This window comes from Typopeltis vanoorti, chromosome 18 (genome assembly GCF_054136105.1).
Source record: "Typopeltis vanoorti isolate ZY-2024b chromosome 18, IOZ_Tvanoo_1.0, whole genome shotgun sequence".
NCBI classification, from domain to species: domain Eukaryota; kingdom Metazoa; phylum Arthropoda; class Arachnida; order Uropygi; family Thelyphonidae; genus Typopeltis; species Typopeltis vanoorti.
Genome location: NC_143566.1, coordinates 42,365,511 through 42,378,511, shown reverse-complemented (window position 1 = coordinate 42,378,511; position 13,001 = coordinate 42,365,511). Strand labels below are relative to the sequence as shown.

The 13,001-nt window shown below is 40.3% G+C and overlaps 1 protein-coding gene across 4 annotated transcripts in view; it reads left to right on the top strand.

The window, feature by feature from the left end:
- The window catches only part of LOC150096616 (ranBP-type and C3HC4-type zinc finger-containing protein 1-like), a 333,124-nt gene that overhangs the window by 293,265 nt on the left and 26,858 nt on the right, over positions 1–13,001 (top strand). The window contains exon 11 of one of the 4 annotated variants that reach the window (XM_090408568.1): positions 6,538–6,559. The exons of the other annotated variants lie outside the window; for them this stretch is intronic. The gene's annotated coding sequence lies outside the window, so the exon portion shown is untranslated. Of the gene's footprint in view, positions 1–6,537; positions 6,560–13,001 lie in introns of those variants that run through there. 4 annotated transcript variants of the gene reach the window in all.

Below are 13,001 nucleotides of genomic sequence, written 5' to 3'. Positions count from 1 at the left end.
TATATTGCGATATGAGTGGGGAACCTGAAACTGAGGGGATATATGTGATAAGTGGTGATAAAGGTGATTAGGTAAGAGCAGGTGTGGTGGGGAAATCACAACAAACCAGTAGCTTGGGTAGGACCTAAAAATGAACTGCTCTGTTTGTTTACAAATGCTAGAGGTATCAGAAATAAGGGCAAGGAAATGGTTTCAGTAAATGAGTTTATTCTCCCCAAAATCATTGGAATAAGTGAAACATGGTTGAATGAAGATGATATTGTAATCGGAATAGAAATGGAAGAATACAGTATTTGTATTTTTTATGAGGATAGAAAGGCAAGAAGGGAGATGGAGTACTGCTGATGATAGCAGGGGAATTATCTCCACATGAGGTAGACATGAAAGAGGGAAATAGTGTGAATGGTTATGAGGCAGTGTGGAGTAACGTGGGGGTTGACAGGAAGACATATTTAGTTGGATGCTGCTATGGGCCAGGGATTGGGGAAGGTGGTGATGAAGAAATGTATAAACAACTTGGATTAGCAAACAAAGGAAGGGTAATTATTATGGATGATTTAAATTATAGAAGTATAGATTGGAATGAAGAGATAGCATTTGGGAATAAGGAAAATGAATTTCTCAAGTTCTTGAGAGATAACTATCTCAGGCGGCCTGTAAAGGAGGGCATGCAGGATCGAGAGTTTTAAATCTGATCATTTCATCAGAGGATGTAATTGTGAGAGGGGTTTCACCCTTTTCTCCAGTTGGTAAGAGTGATCATGGACTGATCACCTGGGTTGTGGCTAGCCATATGCAGACTTCTGTGAGGAAAGGATATATGTGGAATTATAAGGCTAGTGATTATGACAAGCTTAGCAGACAGCTTGGAACTATAGCATGGAATTAGGATTTGAGTGGTAAGGAAATAAATTCTGCTTGCAAACTGACAAAGAAATACATAACAGCATCAATGTGTGAATGTATTCTGAAGGCCAAAAGGCTGAATAAGGCAGGTGTAAAATGGATGAATGAGGGAATTTATGCATGAAATCTGGAAGAAAAAGGTACTTTGGATGCAGTATTATTATTATTACCACCTCAAGACCTCATGGAGTCAAAGACTCATCTGGGAGGTCCTTTTATCGCACACACAGCTCATCATACCGTGTTTTAAACACATTCAAACTCTTTGCAGACACCACATTCTCAGGCAAGGCATTCCAATCATTCACAACTCTGCACGAAAAAAAACTGCCTCTCACTCCCCTACTCACACCCTCTTTATACAGTTTCCAGGTATGACCTTTGGTTCTCCCCTGATCTCCCACTATTCTCTGTAAAACTTCTCCAGCATTGATCCTATAACAACTCCTTACCAACTTGTAGGTCTCTATCATATCTCCCCTCTTCCTCCTGTCCATCAGACTCTGCAAATTACATCTTCTCAATCTTTCCTCATACTCGACATTCCAGAGGTCAGAAACTACCTTAGTCAGTCCTTTCCAACATCTCTTCATCCTTTTGAAACCCAGTGACCAAATCTGGGCACAATAGTCCATGTGTGGCCTAATCAAAGCCTTATACAACGGAACAAGAATCTCTCTACTTCTACACGTCAGTGTCCTCCGCATCATTCCCAGAAACCTTTATGTTGCCTTCACAATTTTGGCAATGTGTCCACTAAATTTTACATCATTATCCACTATCACCCCTAGATCTCTTATTTCCTCTACCTCCAACAATATATTCTCACCAAGCATAAATTCTGATTCCCATCTTTGTTTTCCAAATTTTAAAACCTTACATTTTGCAACATTGAATTCACATCCCCATTTCCGTGCCCAATCACTCAATCTATTCAAGTCTTCCTGTAAGGTTACAACATCTTCACTACACTTTATGGTTCGTCCCAATTTTGTATCATCTGCAAACAACTGAATATCTCCATCCAAATCTTCACCTATATCATTAATATACAAGTTAAACAATAATGGACCTAAAACAGACCCCCGAGGTACTCCACTAGTGACTTTCCTTTTCCTGGATATTGCTCCCCCATACATAACTTGTTGATACCTATCAGATAGCCAGTCTCCAATTCAATGCACCAATCTAATATCCAACCCCATCTGCTCTAGTTTGACTGTTAACCTATCATGAGGTGCTCTATCAAAAGCCTTTGCAAAATCCAAGTATATTACTGTGTATCCTTTTCCTCTGTCCAAGGAAGCAGTCACTTTATTGTAATAAGTAAGTAGATTACTAAAACATGACCTCCCTTTAGCAAATCCATGCTGTCCATCAAAGATAATACCATTGTTATCAACCCAACTCTGGATCCTAGTTCAAGCTTCTCCAACAACTTAACTACAACACCTGACACACAGATAGGCCTATAGTGTGATGCTTGAGTTTGATCACCTCCTTTATGAAGTGGCACAATCTTGCCCTCCTTCCACTCCTCAGGAACTTGACCCAGTGCAAGACTCATATTAAAAAAATATGTCAAGGTAGGTGTCAACTCCCTGGCACGTTCTTTCAGAATATGTGATGATGTATTATCAAGTCCCACAGCCTTATTAACATCTAGTTTACTCAACTCCCTATACACCTCTTGCTCACCTACAGTCAGTCTCTCCTCCCCATCATCAACTGCTCTCAATCCCTCCATGAAGTCACATTCACAAGATTGAAAGATCTTGATGAACTGTTCATTAAGTATCTCCACCACACATTCTGCATCAGCTGTCTTTATACCATTTTCTCCAATCAATGTCATCCTTCCATAATTATTCTTTCTTTTGCTGGCTGCATATCGAAAGAATTCCTTAGGATTCTTTTTGGCTTTATTAGCCAACTGCTGTTCATACCTCTCTTTAGCTACCATCACCAACCAAGTCACCCTCCTTGCTTGGTCTTTGTAGACCTCATGGAATTGGTTATTTCCACTTCTCTTATGCTGCCTCCACAATGCCCTTTTTCTCTGTATCACATGCTTAATCTCTTTATTCATCCATCTCACACCCACCTTATTTAACCTTCTCACCCTTGGAATACATTTAGACATTGCATCTACTAAACAGTTTTTGAAAATCCCCCAAGCTGCATTGATCTCTTTTCCAGCTAACTCCTCATTCCATGCTACACCTGCAAGCTGTCTCCTGAGCCCTTCATAATCACCCCCCCCTTGTAGTTCCACATATACCCTTTTCTCACAGAGGTCCTCAGACTGCTCGCAACCACCCAGGTAATCACCTCGTGGTCACTCTCACCAATTGGTGGATGATTTGACACCTCATTTATAATTACATCCTCTGATGAGATGACCAAATCCAAGACCCTCAATCCTCATGTGCCCTCTGTTACATACTGTCTGAGGTAGTTATCCCTCAAAAACTCAAGAAACTCATTTTATTTACTTCCAGTTACTATCTCATCATTCCAGTTTATATTGCCATAATTAAAATCACCCATAATGATCACCCTTTTCTTATTAACTTGGCTAATTTGATTGTACATTTCATTATCACCCCATCCACATTACCTGATCTATAACAACATCCCACCAAGTATTTGATTCCATTCACCTCTGTCTGACATCATACTGCCTCAAAACCACTGGCACTATTTCCCTCTTGCATCTCTACTTTATATGGACATAACTCTTTCTCTATCACCAATAGCACTCCCCCTCCCTTTTTACCCCTTCTGTCCTCACAAAACACATCGTACCCTTCCATCTCTATTCCTATCAGGATGTCATCCTCTTCCAACCATGTCTCACTTATTCTGACAATTTTTGGGTGAACAGACGCAATTAGTGCAACCATTTCATCTGCCTTGTTTCTTATACCTCTAGCATTTGTATACAAACACAACAGCTCATTTCTGGATCTACAGCTAGTTCCACTGATACCACTCACTCGATGCGATCTCTCTTTGCTCAACTGGGGCCATTTCCCTTTCTGCTTCTTCATTTTAAAACCCTTTTCAATTCAAACTGTTTCCTCTTGATCCCTGGTCATCCCATTCCTTTCCTGCCTACACATGCTCACTTCCTCTTGGAGCATCCACCTTTCTCATGCTGTGTACTCCTGTCCACCCTGAGCCTCCCCGTTTCCCTGCTCCTCTTGCACACCCATTCTCCCATTTTCTATACTCATACCACTCACTTTCCCATTCATAACCACCTCTTCAATCTCTCCTGTCGTACTCTCCCGCTCTTCCACATCACTTCACACTCGATTTGATTCATTCTCTCTATTCACTTCTCTACCTTCCAGCAGAAGTCTCTCCAAGCGACTCACACCATAACCACTCAAATGCAATCCATCACTCCCACACAGCTCACTTCGTCCCTCAAGCTCATTCCACACATTATCAAACTGTACTCCTGTCTCCTTGCACATTTCAGCCAGCATATCATTCATAATCCTTGCTCTCTGCCTCATTTCACCACAGTCATACCTAGGCAACACACTGACTACCCTTCCTATCACACTATTCTCTTTTATCCTTCTAAGCAGCCTCTTGATATCCATTCTGACACACTCTTTGTCCCCTCTCATATCATTTGTACCTATTAATACTATTAACTCTTTTGCTTGCTCCTGCCTCATATCCAATGCGTCAGTCACTCTACTCATTTTAGCGCTTGGAAAACATACCTTGTACATTTTATCCTCCAGCACACCTTTAATAATGGAGTCACCATACAACGCCACTCGCTCATCTTTCGTTAACTCTTTCATGCCATCATTATTTATTTTAATAGTTTTTACCCGAATTTTCTTAATTTGATTCCGCATCCATTTCATTTCTTGCCTCATCCAATCCATTTCAGCTTCCGAAACTCGCAACTCATTCTCTCTATCATTCAATCTTTCTAACTTTCTTACTCTCGACCCGCTCTTCTCACTTTCTCTCTCATTCATCCTTCTTTGTTTCCATACTTTCGGTCCAGGATGCGTCCAACTTTCGCTATCATTCTTCCCATTTTCACACTCATTCATCTTTCTTTGTTTCTGTACTTTCAGTGCAACATGCTTCGAACTTTCACTATCATTCATTCTTTTTTCGCTATCATCCATTCTTTCGATTTTTTTTACTTCCGATTTCTGCGTTACGCCATTTCTAGTTTCATTCGTTCTCTCAATTTCATTTCCTTCCGCCACTCTCACCTTACTTTCGTCCCTTTTAACATTCGTTACGGTTTTCAAATCCCTCTTTTCTTTTTTATTGATTTTTTAACATTTTTTTGCCTCTCTTTTTCTCACCAACCCTCTCTTTCAAACGTGCACTCATTTTCCCCGCGACAATTTCGCTACTAACACTTTCTGTCATCAATTTCATATTTGCATTCATCAATTCCTCGTTCAGGTCACACTTCGCACACACACCCTCCTTCCATCTTCATCAAATATCCGCAAATCATTTATGTAATAGAAAGAATACATATAACAGACCTCACACTTAACGAAAAGACTGAAATCTAAATTAAAGTCATGGAATGACAATGCCGCCGCCATTTTTTGCAAGTTACTAAGTCTAACGATTTCGTAATTAAGTTTTGGCAAAAAAAAAATCCCCACACTAATAAAACCTGTAGCGCACAACATTTACAGCCTCTCTTACTCAAACAATTGTGCATATATATTTAATTATTCCTAGAAAACTTATCCCAATCAGGAGCTCTTCTTATACATGTCACTGCGCTTGACTCACGAGCACCTTCTCTAGAGAACAAGCAAGGAGAGTGACTCAGTTAGTGAAGAAAACAAAAGTGCAGTATGAGCAGAAATTGGCAAATCAGGAAAAGAAAAACCCTAGAGAGTTTTTTTAGATATGTGGCAGAATGATCATGTTAAGATCATGTAAGATTATGTTAATGGATGAAAATGGTAGAATGGTAACTTCTGTTGAAGACATTGTTGGGGTATTCAGTGATCAATTTATAAGAGTGTTTCATTCTGATCATGAAATCATGAGGAACTTAATAAGGTGATAGGATTTGATGACATATCACCACACATCTTAAGGGAATGTTCCAGAGAATTGGTAGTAGCATTGGCACGCCCGTTTAATAAGTCTTACAACAGCACAGGTTCCAAGGTAGTGGAACAGTGGCGGCCTGTACATAAGCACTGCAACACTGCAGCACCCCCAAGGAAAAAATGAAAAAATTAAATTTTGTTTGTGTTTATAAATAATAACAATGCTTACAACGTTATATAAATGCAGTACAACATGTTAAAGGTTACAGCTTATGTTTTGACATTGATTGAATAGTTAATAATTGGAATTGTTCGATTAACGCTTTAGATTATGAAACAAATGCACCGCGATCTAACACTGATATTCGTTTGCTCTTGTCATTGCACGTTACATCATTCAAAACTGTAACTACTCAAACGACAGTGTATTTTTAGTATGCTTACGCACCTTATTTCTGTGAGATATGAAACGTTTATTATTGGCGCGTGTTCGTGATGAACTATTTTTTGTAAATCTTATTTTATTTTGTTAAAATAACATATAATTATTTATTTATTATAGATACAAGGCTGAATTATGAAGAGTGTGACTGTTGAAAATATGAAAAGAATTATATTTTTTCAATTATCGTTACACGAAACAAATGCACTGTGATCTAACACCGATATTTGTTTGCACTTGTCATTGCTATTGATATGAAACTTTTATTATTGGTGTTTGTTCGTGGTGAGGATGAAATATTTTTAATAAAGCAATTTTTAATATGTAAATTTATTTATTAATAAATTCGTTAATGATTAAGGAAAAAAAGTTTTTTTTTTTTTTTTTTGTATATGCAGCACCCCCACTTAAAATTTTCACCTGCGACCACTGGAGTGGAAGGAGGATAAAATTGTTCCACTGCATAAAAGTGGTGATAAGGCTGTAGCTTCTAATTATAGGCCAATCTGTATATATGGAATTGTGGCGAAGGTGCTGGAGAGATTGGTGAGAAGTAGGATACAGAAATGGGTTGATAGCAGCAGTATTCTCTATCATTATCAGCTATGGTTTGTTAAAGGGATATCATGTTTCATTAACTTACGTACTATAACAAGGTGACAAATACCTTGGACAGGAGTGATGCACATACAGTGTTGTACTTGGATTTTGCAAAAGCTATTGATAGACTGCTGCACGGCAAGCTAGTAAATAAATTGAAACCGACGGGATTGGACAACAGACTTCTGAGTTGAATCAGTGACTGACTGTCAGATAGGTATAAGAAGGTTGTATATGCCGGTACAGTATTCCGAAAGAGAAAGGTCACTAGTAATGTATTGTTGACCTTACTAGTGAGTTTTGAGATCACTGTTGTTCAGTTTGTATGTTAATGATATTGGGATGAGTTTAACTAGTGATATGCAGCTGTTTGTAGATGATGCAAAGCTGAGGAGAAGAATGCAGAGTCAAGTAGATGTTATGGCCTTACAAGAGGATTTGAATAGAGTGCATGAATGGGGCAGGTAATTGGAACTGTCAGTTCAGTGTTGCAAATGTAAGGTTTGGAGATTTGGTAAGCAACAGTGGGATTATTATTATTATTATTATTCAGGCCTCCATGGAGTCTAAAGGCTCATCGTGGGAGGTCCTTCCTAAGAAACACAAAGTCTATCATACCACTCCTTAAACTCATTGACCGTTCTCGCCCTCACCACTCTATCAGGCAATGCATTCCATAGTTCAACTCCATGCAAAGAAACCACTCCTGAACCTCTTGCTGACAGTTTCCTTTCGTAACTTCCAGGGATGGCCTCTTGTCATCACTCCTTCCTGCTGTTCAACCAAGCGAAATAACTCCCCAGTGTCAACCCTGTAACCACCTCTCAACAGTTTAAAAGTCTTAATCATATCACCTCTCCTTCTTCTATCCACCAAACTCTGCAGTCCACATTCCCTCAGCCGATTCTCATAACCAAAATTGTACAGTCCTGAAACCATCTTTGTCATCTGTCTTTGTACTCTTTCCACAGTTAATTTATCCCCTTCATATCCTAGGGACCAAATCTGAGAACAATAGTCTAAGTATGGTCTGATCACAGACTTATACAACGGAATGATAACCCTTTTATCTCTGCAGGTCGGTGTTCTCATAATTGCAGCAATCCTCTGTGTTACCTTCACCACCTTTGCAATATGTCCCCTAAATTTCAGGTTTCTATTTATCATCAACCCCAGATCTCTTGTTTCCCCTACTTCCTCCAGTATAACTCCTCCCATAGAGTATGCAGCATCCCATCGATGTTTTCCAAACCTCAAGACCTTACATTTTGCTGCATTAAACTGACACCCCCATTCATTTGCCCATCTATCTAGCTTATTCAAATCCTTTTGCAGGGCTACCACATCTGCACTATTACTAATAATCCTTCCCAGCTTCGCATCATCTGCAAACAACTGAATATCCTCTTGCAATCCACTGGTAATGTCATTGATATAAAGGTTAAACAATATAGGTCCTAGTACTGAGCCCTGTGGGACCCCACTTGTAACCCTCTGCCTCCTTGAAACTGCTCCACCATACACAACTCTCTGATACCTATCAGACAGCCAATTCTGAATCCAGTTGACCAATCGGACATCCAGACCCATGTGCTGTAACTTAAATATCAGCTTATCATGTGGCACCCTGTCAAATGCCTTCGCTAAGTTTAAGAAAATTGCAGCATATGCCTTTCCCTCATCTATGTTCTTGTAACTTTATTATAAAAGGCTAGCATATAACTAAAACAAGAGGCCACCCTCACAAATCCATGTTGACTCTCACAGATAACATTACCCTCCTCTGCCCGATGTTGTATACGGTCCCTAACTAATTTCTCCAAGATCTTAACAACTACCAATGATACACAAACTGGCCTATAATTAGACACTTCCAGTCTGTTACACCCTTATGCAATGGCACTATCTTACCTTCCTTCCATTCCCTGGGCACCTTTGCCAAAGCCAGACTTTCATTGAAAAGCCAGGTTAAAGACACTGTCAGTTCCCTAGCACATTCTTTCAAAACTCGTGGTGAAATACCATCCAGTCCCAAAGCTTTACTGACATCCAGAGTACTCAGTATCTGAAACACACTCTCCTCCTGTACCTCTAAACCTCGAACCTGCCCTATCCCTCTAGCATTAAAACTGACTCCTCTAGGATGAAATACTCCAATAAAGTGTTCATTGAACAATTCCACTATGTCCTCTGCATCAGTCACTCTATTCCCATTTTTATCCCACAATATCATTCTTTTACAGTCATTTCTCCTCCTACTGACTACATATCTAAAAAATTCCCTAGGATTTTCTTTGGATCTTAGGGCCAATCTCCTCTCATATTCCAGTTTCGCTTTCCTTACCACACTAGTCACTCTTCTGGCCTGTGTCTTATATTCTTCATGCATCTTCTCTTCAACTGTCTCCTTATATCTCTTCCATAGCCTCTTTTTCGCATGCATTTCCTGTTTAATATTGTTTGTCATCCACTTTACTCCAAATTATGTCCTCTTCTTCACTCGTGGTATACAACTTACCATTGCTTCTAACAAATATTCTTTCACAATTTCCCATGCACTAATGATATCGCGGCCTTCCAATTCCTCCCTCCATGAAACTTCCTGAAGTTGACGTCTAAGACTATTATAATCACCTGCTTTATAATTCCACCTAAGTTCCCATCTCTTTGATACTCCTGCATGTCTATTCATATTCCAAGTCAAAACCATGTGGTCAATCTCTCCAACTGGTGGGAGAGATGTCATCTCAGTTATTATCAACTCTTCTGATGCTATAACCACATCCAAAACTCTTGACCCTCTTGTTCCCTCTATTACGTTGCCTAAGACATTTGTCCCTCAAGAATTCTAGAAATTCCATTCCCCTATTGCTACATGCATCTTCCTCTCTTCAATTTATACTACTGTAGTTAAAATCTCCCATAACAATCATTGTTCTTGCACTTGCCAAACTTAACTGTCTAAACATCTCCTGGTCCCCATCCTCTGTGCTCCTGGGTCTGTAGCAACACCCCCACTAAATATCCTATCTTGCCCACCTCTACCTTACACCATATGCTCTCAAAATCATTGGTCTCACTGCCTTCCAAAGCCTCCACTCTTAGAGGACATAGGTCGTCACTTATCATAAGCAGTACCCCACCACCACACTTTCCCCTCCTATCCTGCCGAAAAATGCTGTACCCAGCGACTTCTATTCCTGTTATTATATCCGCTTCTGTCAACCACATCTCAGTGATCCCAATAATTTTTAGCCAGGCTGATGCTATCTGTGCCACCAATTCCTCTCCCTCATTCCGGATACTCCTGGCATTAGTATAAAGCATATAAATGGCATTGTTTCTATACCCAGCATTATCCGCTCTAGACTCCACTGGGCTCAGTGTTACCTGATGTTGTCTCCCTTTTCCCAAGTATCCATTCCCACAAGAGGCCACCTCTGCTATCATCCTCCCTGGGACACACTGACTCGTTCAGAACAGCAATCTCTCCAGATGCCTACGTCCTTCCTCATTCAAATGTAAGCAGTCTCTCGCATACAATTCCTCTCTTTCCTCAAACGCACTCCAAGCATCCACATATACCAGTCCTCTCTTGTCACACATTCTTGCTATTATGTCAATCATAATTACTGCTCTTCTTCTCAGTTCATCATTATCATACCTAGGCAACACACACAGTATTTTTCCTCTCTCTGTCTTCCATACAGCCTCAAGCAAAAATCTCATATCTCTTGCTGCCCAACTTAAGTTAGCATCACAATCATCTCATCCACCCTTTCACCTCTCCTAATTGCCATAGCCACCCTTTCTATTGTTCCTCCTGGCAAACACTCCTCACGTATCCTATCTTGAACACAACGGATCATTGAGTCGCCATACATTATACCTCTTACCATTCCCTCTCTCCTGTTGTTTCCATTCTCTCCTCTTCTTTCATTCCCATAGGTCTCTCTCATTCGCTCTCCTCTACTGCTATTCTCTCTTCTAGCATTCCCATACCTCTCTCTCCTACTACTGTTTCCATTCTCTCCTCTTCTAGCACTCCCATACATCTCTCTCCTACTGTTTCCATTTTCTCCACTTCTAGCACTTCCATATCCCTCTCTCATTCCGTCTCTCCTACTGTTTCCATCCTCTCGTCTGCTATCATTCCCATACCTCTCTCTCATTCCCTTTCTTCTACTGTTTCCATTCTCTCCTCTTCTAACACTCCCAAAATTCTCTCTCTCCTACTCTGATTCGCCTTGCATTTATCTCTTCCATTCTCCTAATCTTATCTTTCATACTTCTGCTCTCATTCACAAGCCATTCCACCTCCTCTTTCAGCTCATCTATCTCCCTCTGCAGGTCAGTCACTCTTAATCTAAATTCACTCTCCCAAACAAAACCATCTCCTAAACTTTCACGGTCACTCACACCTTCCACACTATCAACTATTATTTTCTCATTCATATATATATTTTTTTTCATTCTCTCCTATCACACTACTTGTCTTCCTACATTCATTCCCCGTTCCTGGAGCAACAAGGTCAGATATTGATATTTCTAATGCACTTATTTCCTCCAACTGCCTGCATTTTGCGCACATACGCTCTCCGCTCTCTTTCACAAGCCACATATCCAATTCCCGAGACGCATACATACCGCAAGTACTAGTGCATGCCACAAAGTCTCTTATGATATTGCTTATAATAGAGTTCTTAAATGGCAGAGGACTTGGTGATACACCACTTGCGACTGCAAGTGACAAGTGACTTGGGATGTGAAGTATACACTTGGTGGGGAAACTTTAAAGGAAGTAGAGGAGATGAGAGATCTCCTCTACTGGTGATGGTGGATGAGGTCCAGAAATTCAGGCTCCACATTGCACAAGGTGTGAATACATCACATCGGATAATGGCAATGATGCGAGGACCTTGATATGAAGAAATAAACAGTTATGATGCCATTCTATAAGACCTTGATCAGGCCTCATATGGATTATTGTGCACAGATCTGGTCACCAAGTTTTCATGATGATGAGGATATGTTGGAAAGGATCCAGAGAAGATTCACAAAGGTTGTCAGTGGTCTTTGATATTTGGAAGGCAGGTTAAGAGAATGTAAAATGCAAAGCCTTGTGAATAGGAAGAAGAGGCGGGGAGGATATGATTGACAGATATAAGCTAGTTGGGGTTGTTATCAGGTGAACATGGAAGAGATTTTGCATAGAATGAGAAGGGGGGGTAGAACAAGAGGCCATCGCTGGAAACTGTATAAAGAGGGTGTGAGCAGAATAGTGACGAGCAGGTTCTTTGCATGCAGAGTGGTTGGTAAGTAGAATGCGTCACCTGAGTGTGTTGTGGATGTAGACACGTTGGATCATTTTATGGCACGGTTGGATGAGCATTGGCAATAGTGTGTTCCTCCCTTCATCAGTCTCTGACCCCCATGGAGGTCAGATGTCATCATCATCATCAAATTCCTGCCATGTACCCTCAAGGGGTGTACAGGATATGACAGTACTACATGAAAAAATTACATCGTTACTAACTTCCTATCTACAATTTTCCTCCAAATCAGTCTGTTACTTGTCAAGACTCCAACATTATCAGATCTTATATTTCTATCGTCTAAGGCACTTTGTACCATATCAATCCACCTATATCTTGGTCTTCCTCTGGGTCGTTTTCCTGCCAACCTGGCAGAGAACACTTGTTTTGCTAATCTTTCCTCTCCCATTCTATTTAAGTGACCATACCATCTGAGATTAGCTCTGCTAACGCATTCCTGGATGCTGACAATGTCAAGTTCTTTCCTAATATCCTCATTTTTAATATGATATTGCCATTGATGCCATCTGTTCACGCCTCTAATCTTTCTCAGGACTCTCATATCTGCGGTCTCTAGTCTTTGGTCAAGTGTTTTACTTCTGACCCAGCTCTCAGATCCATAAGATAAAATTGGTTTGAACACAGTCTTGTATATAGCTAATTTAGTGT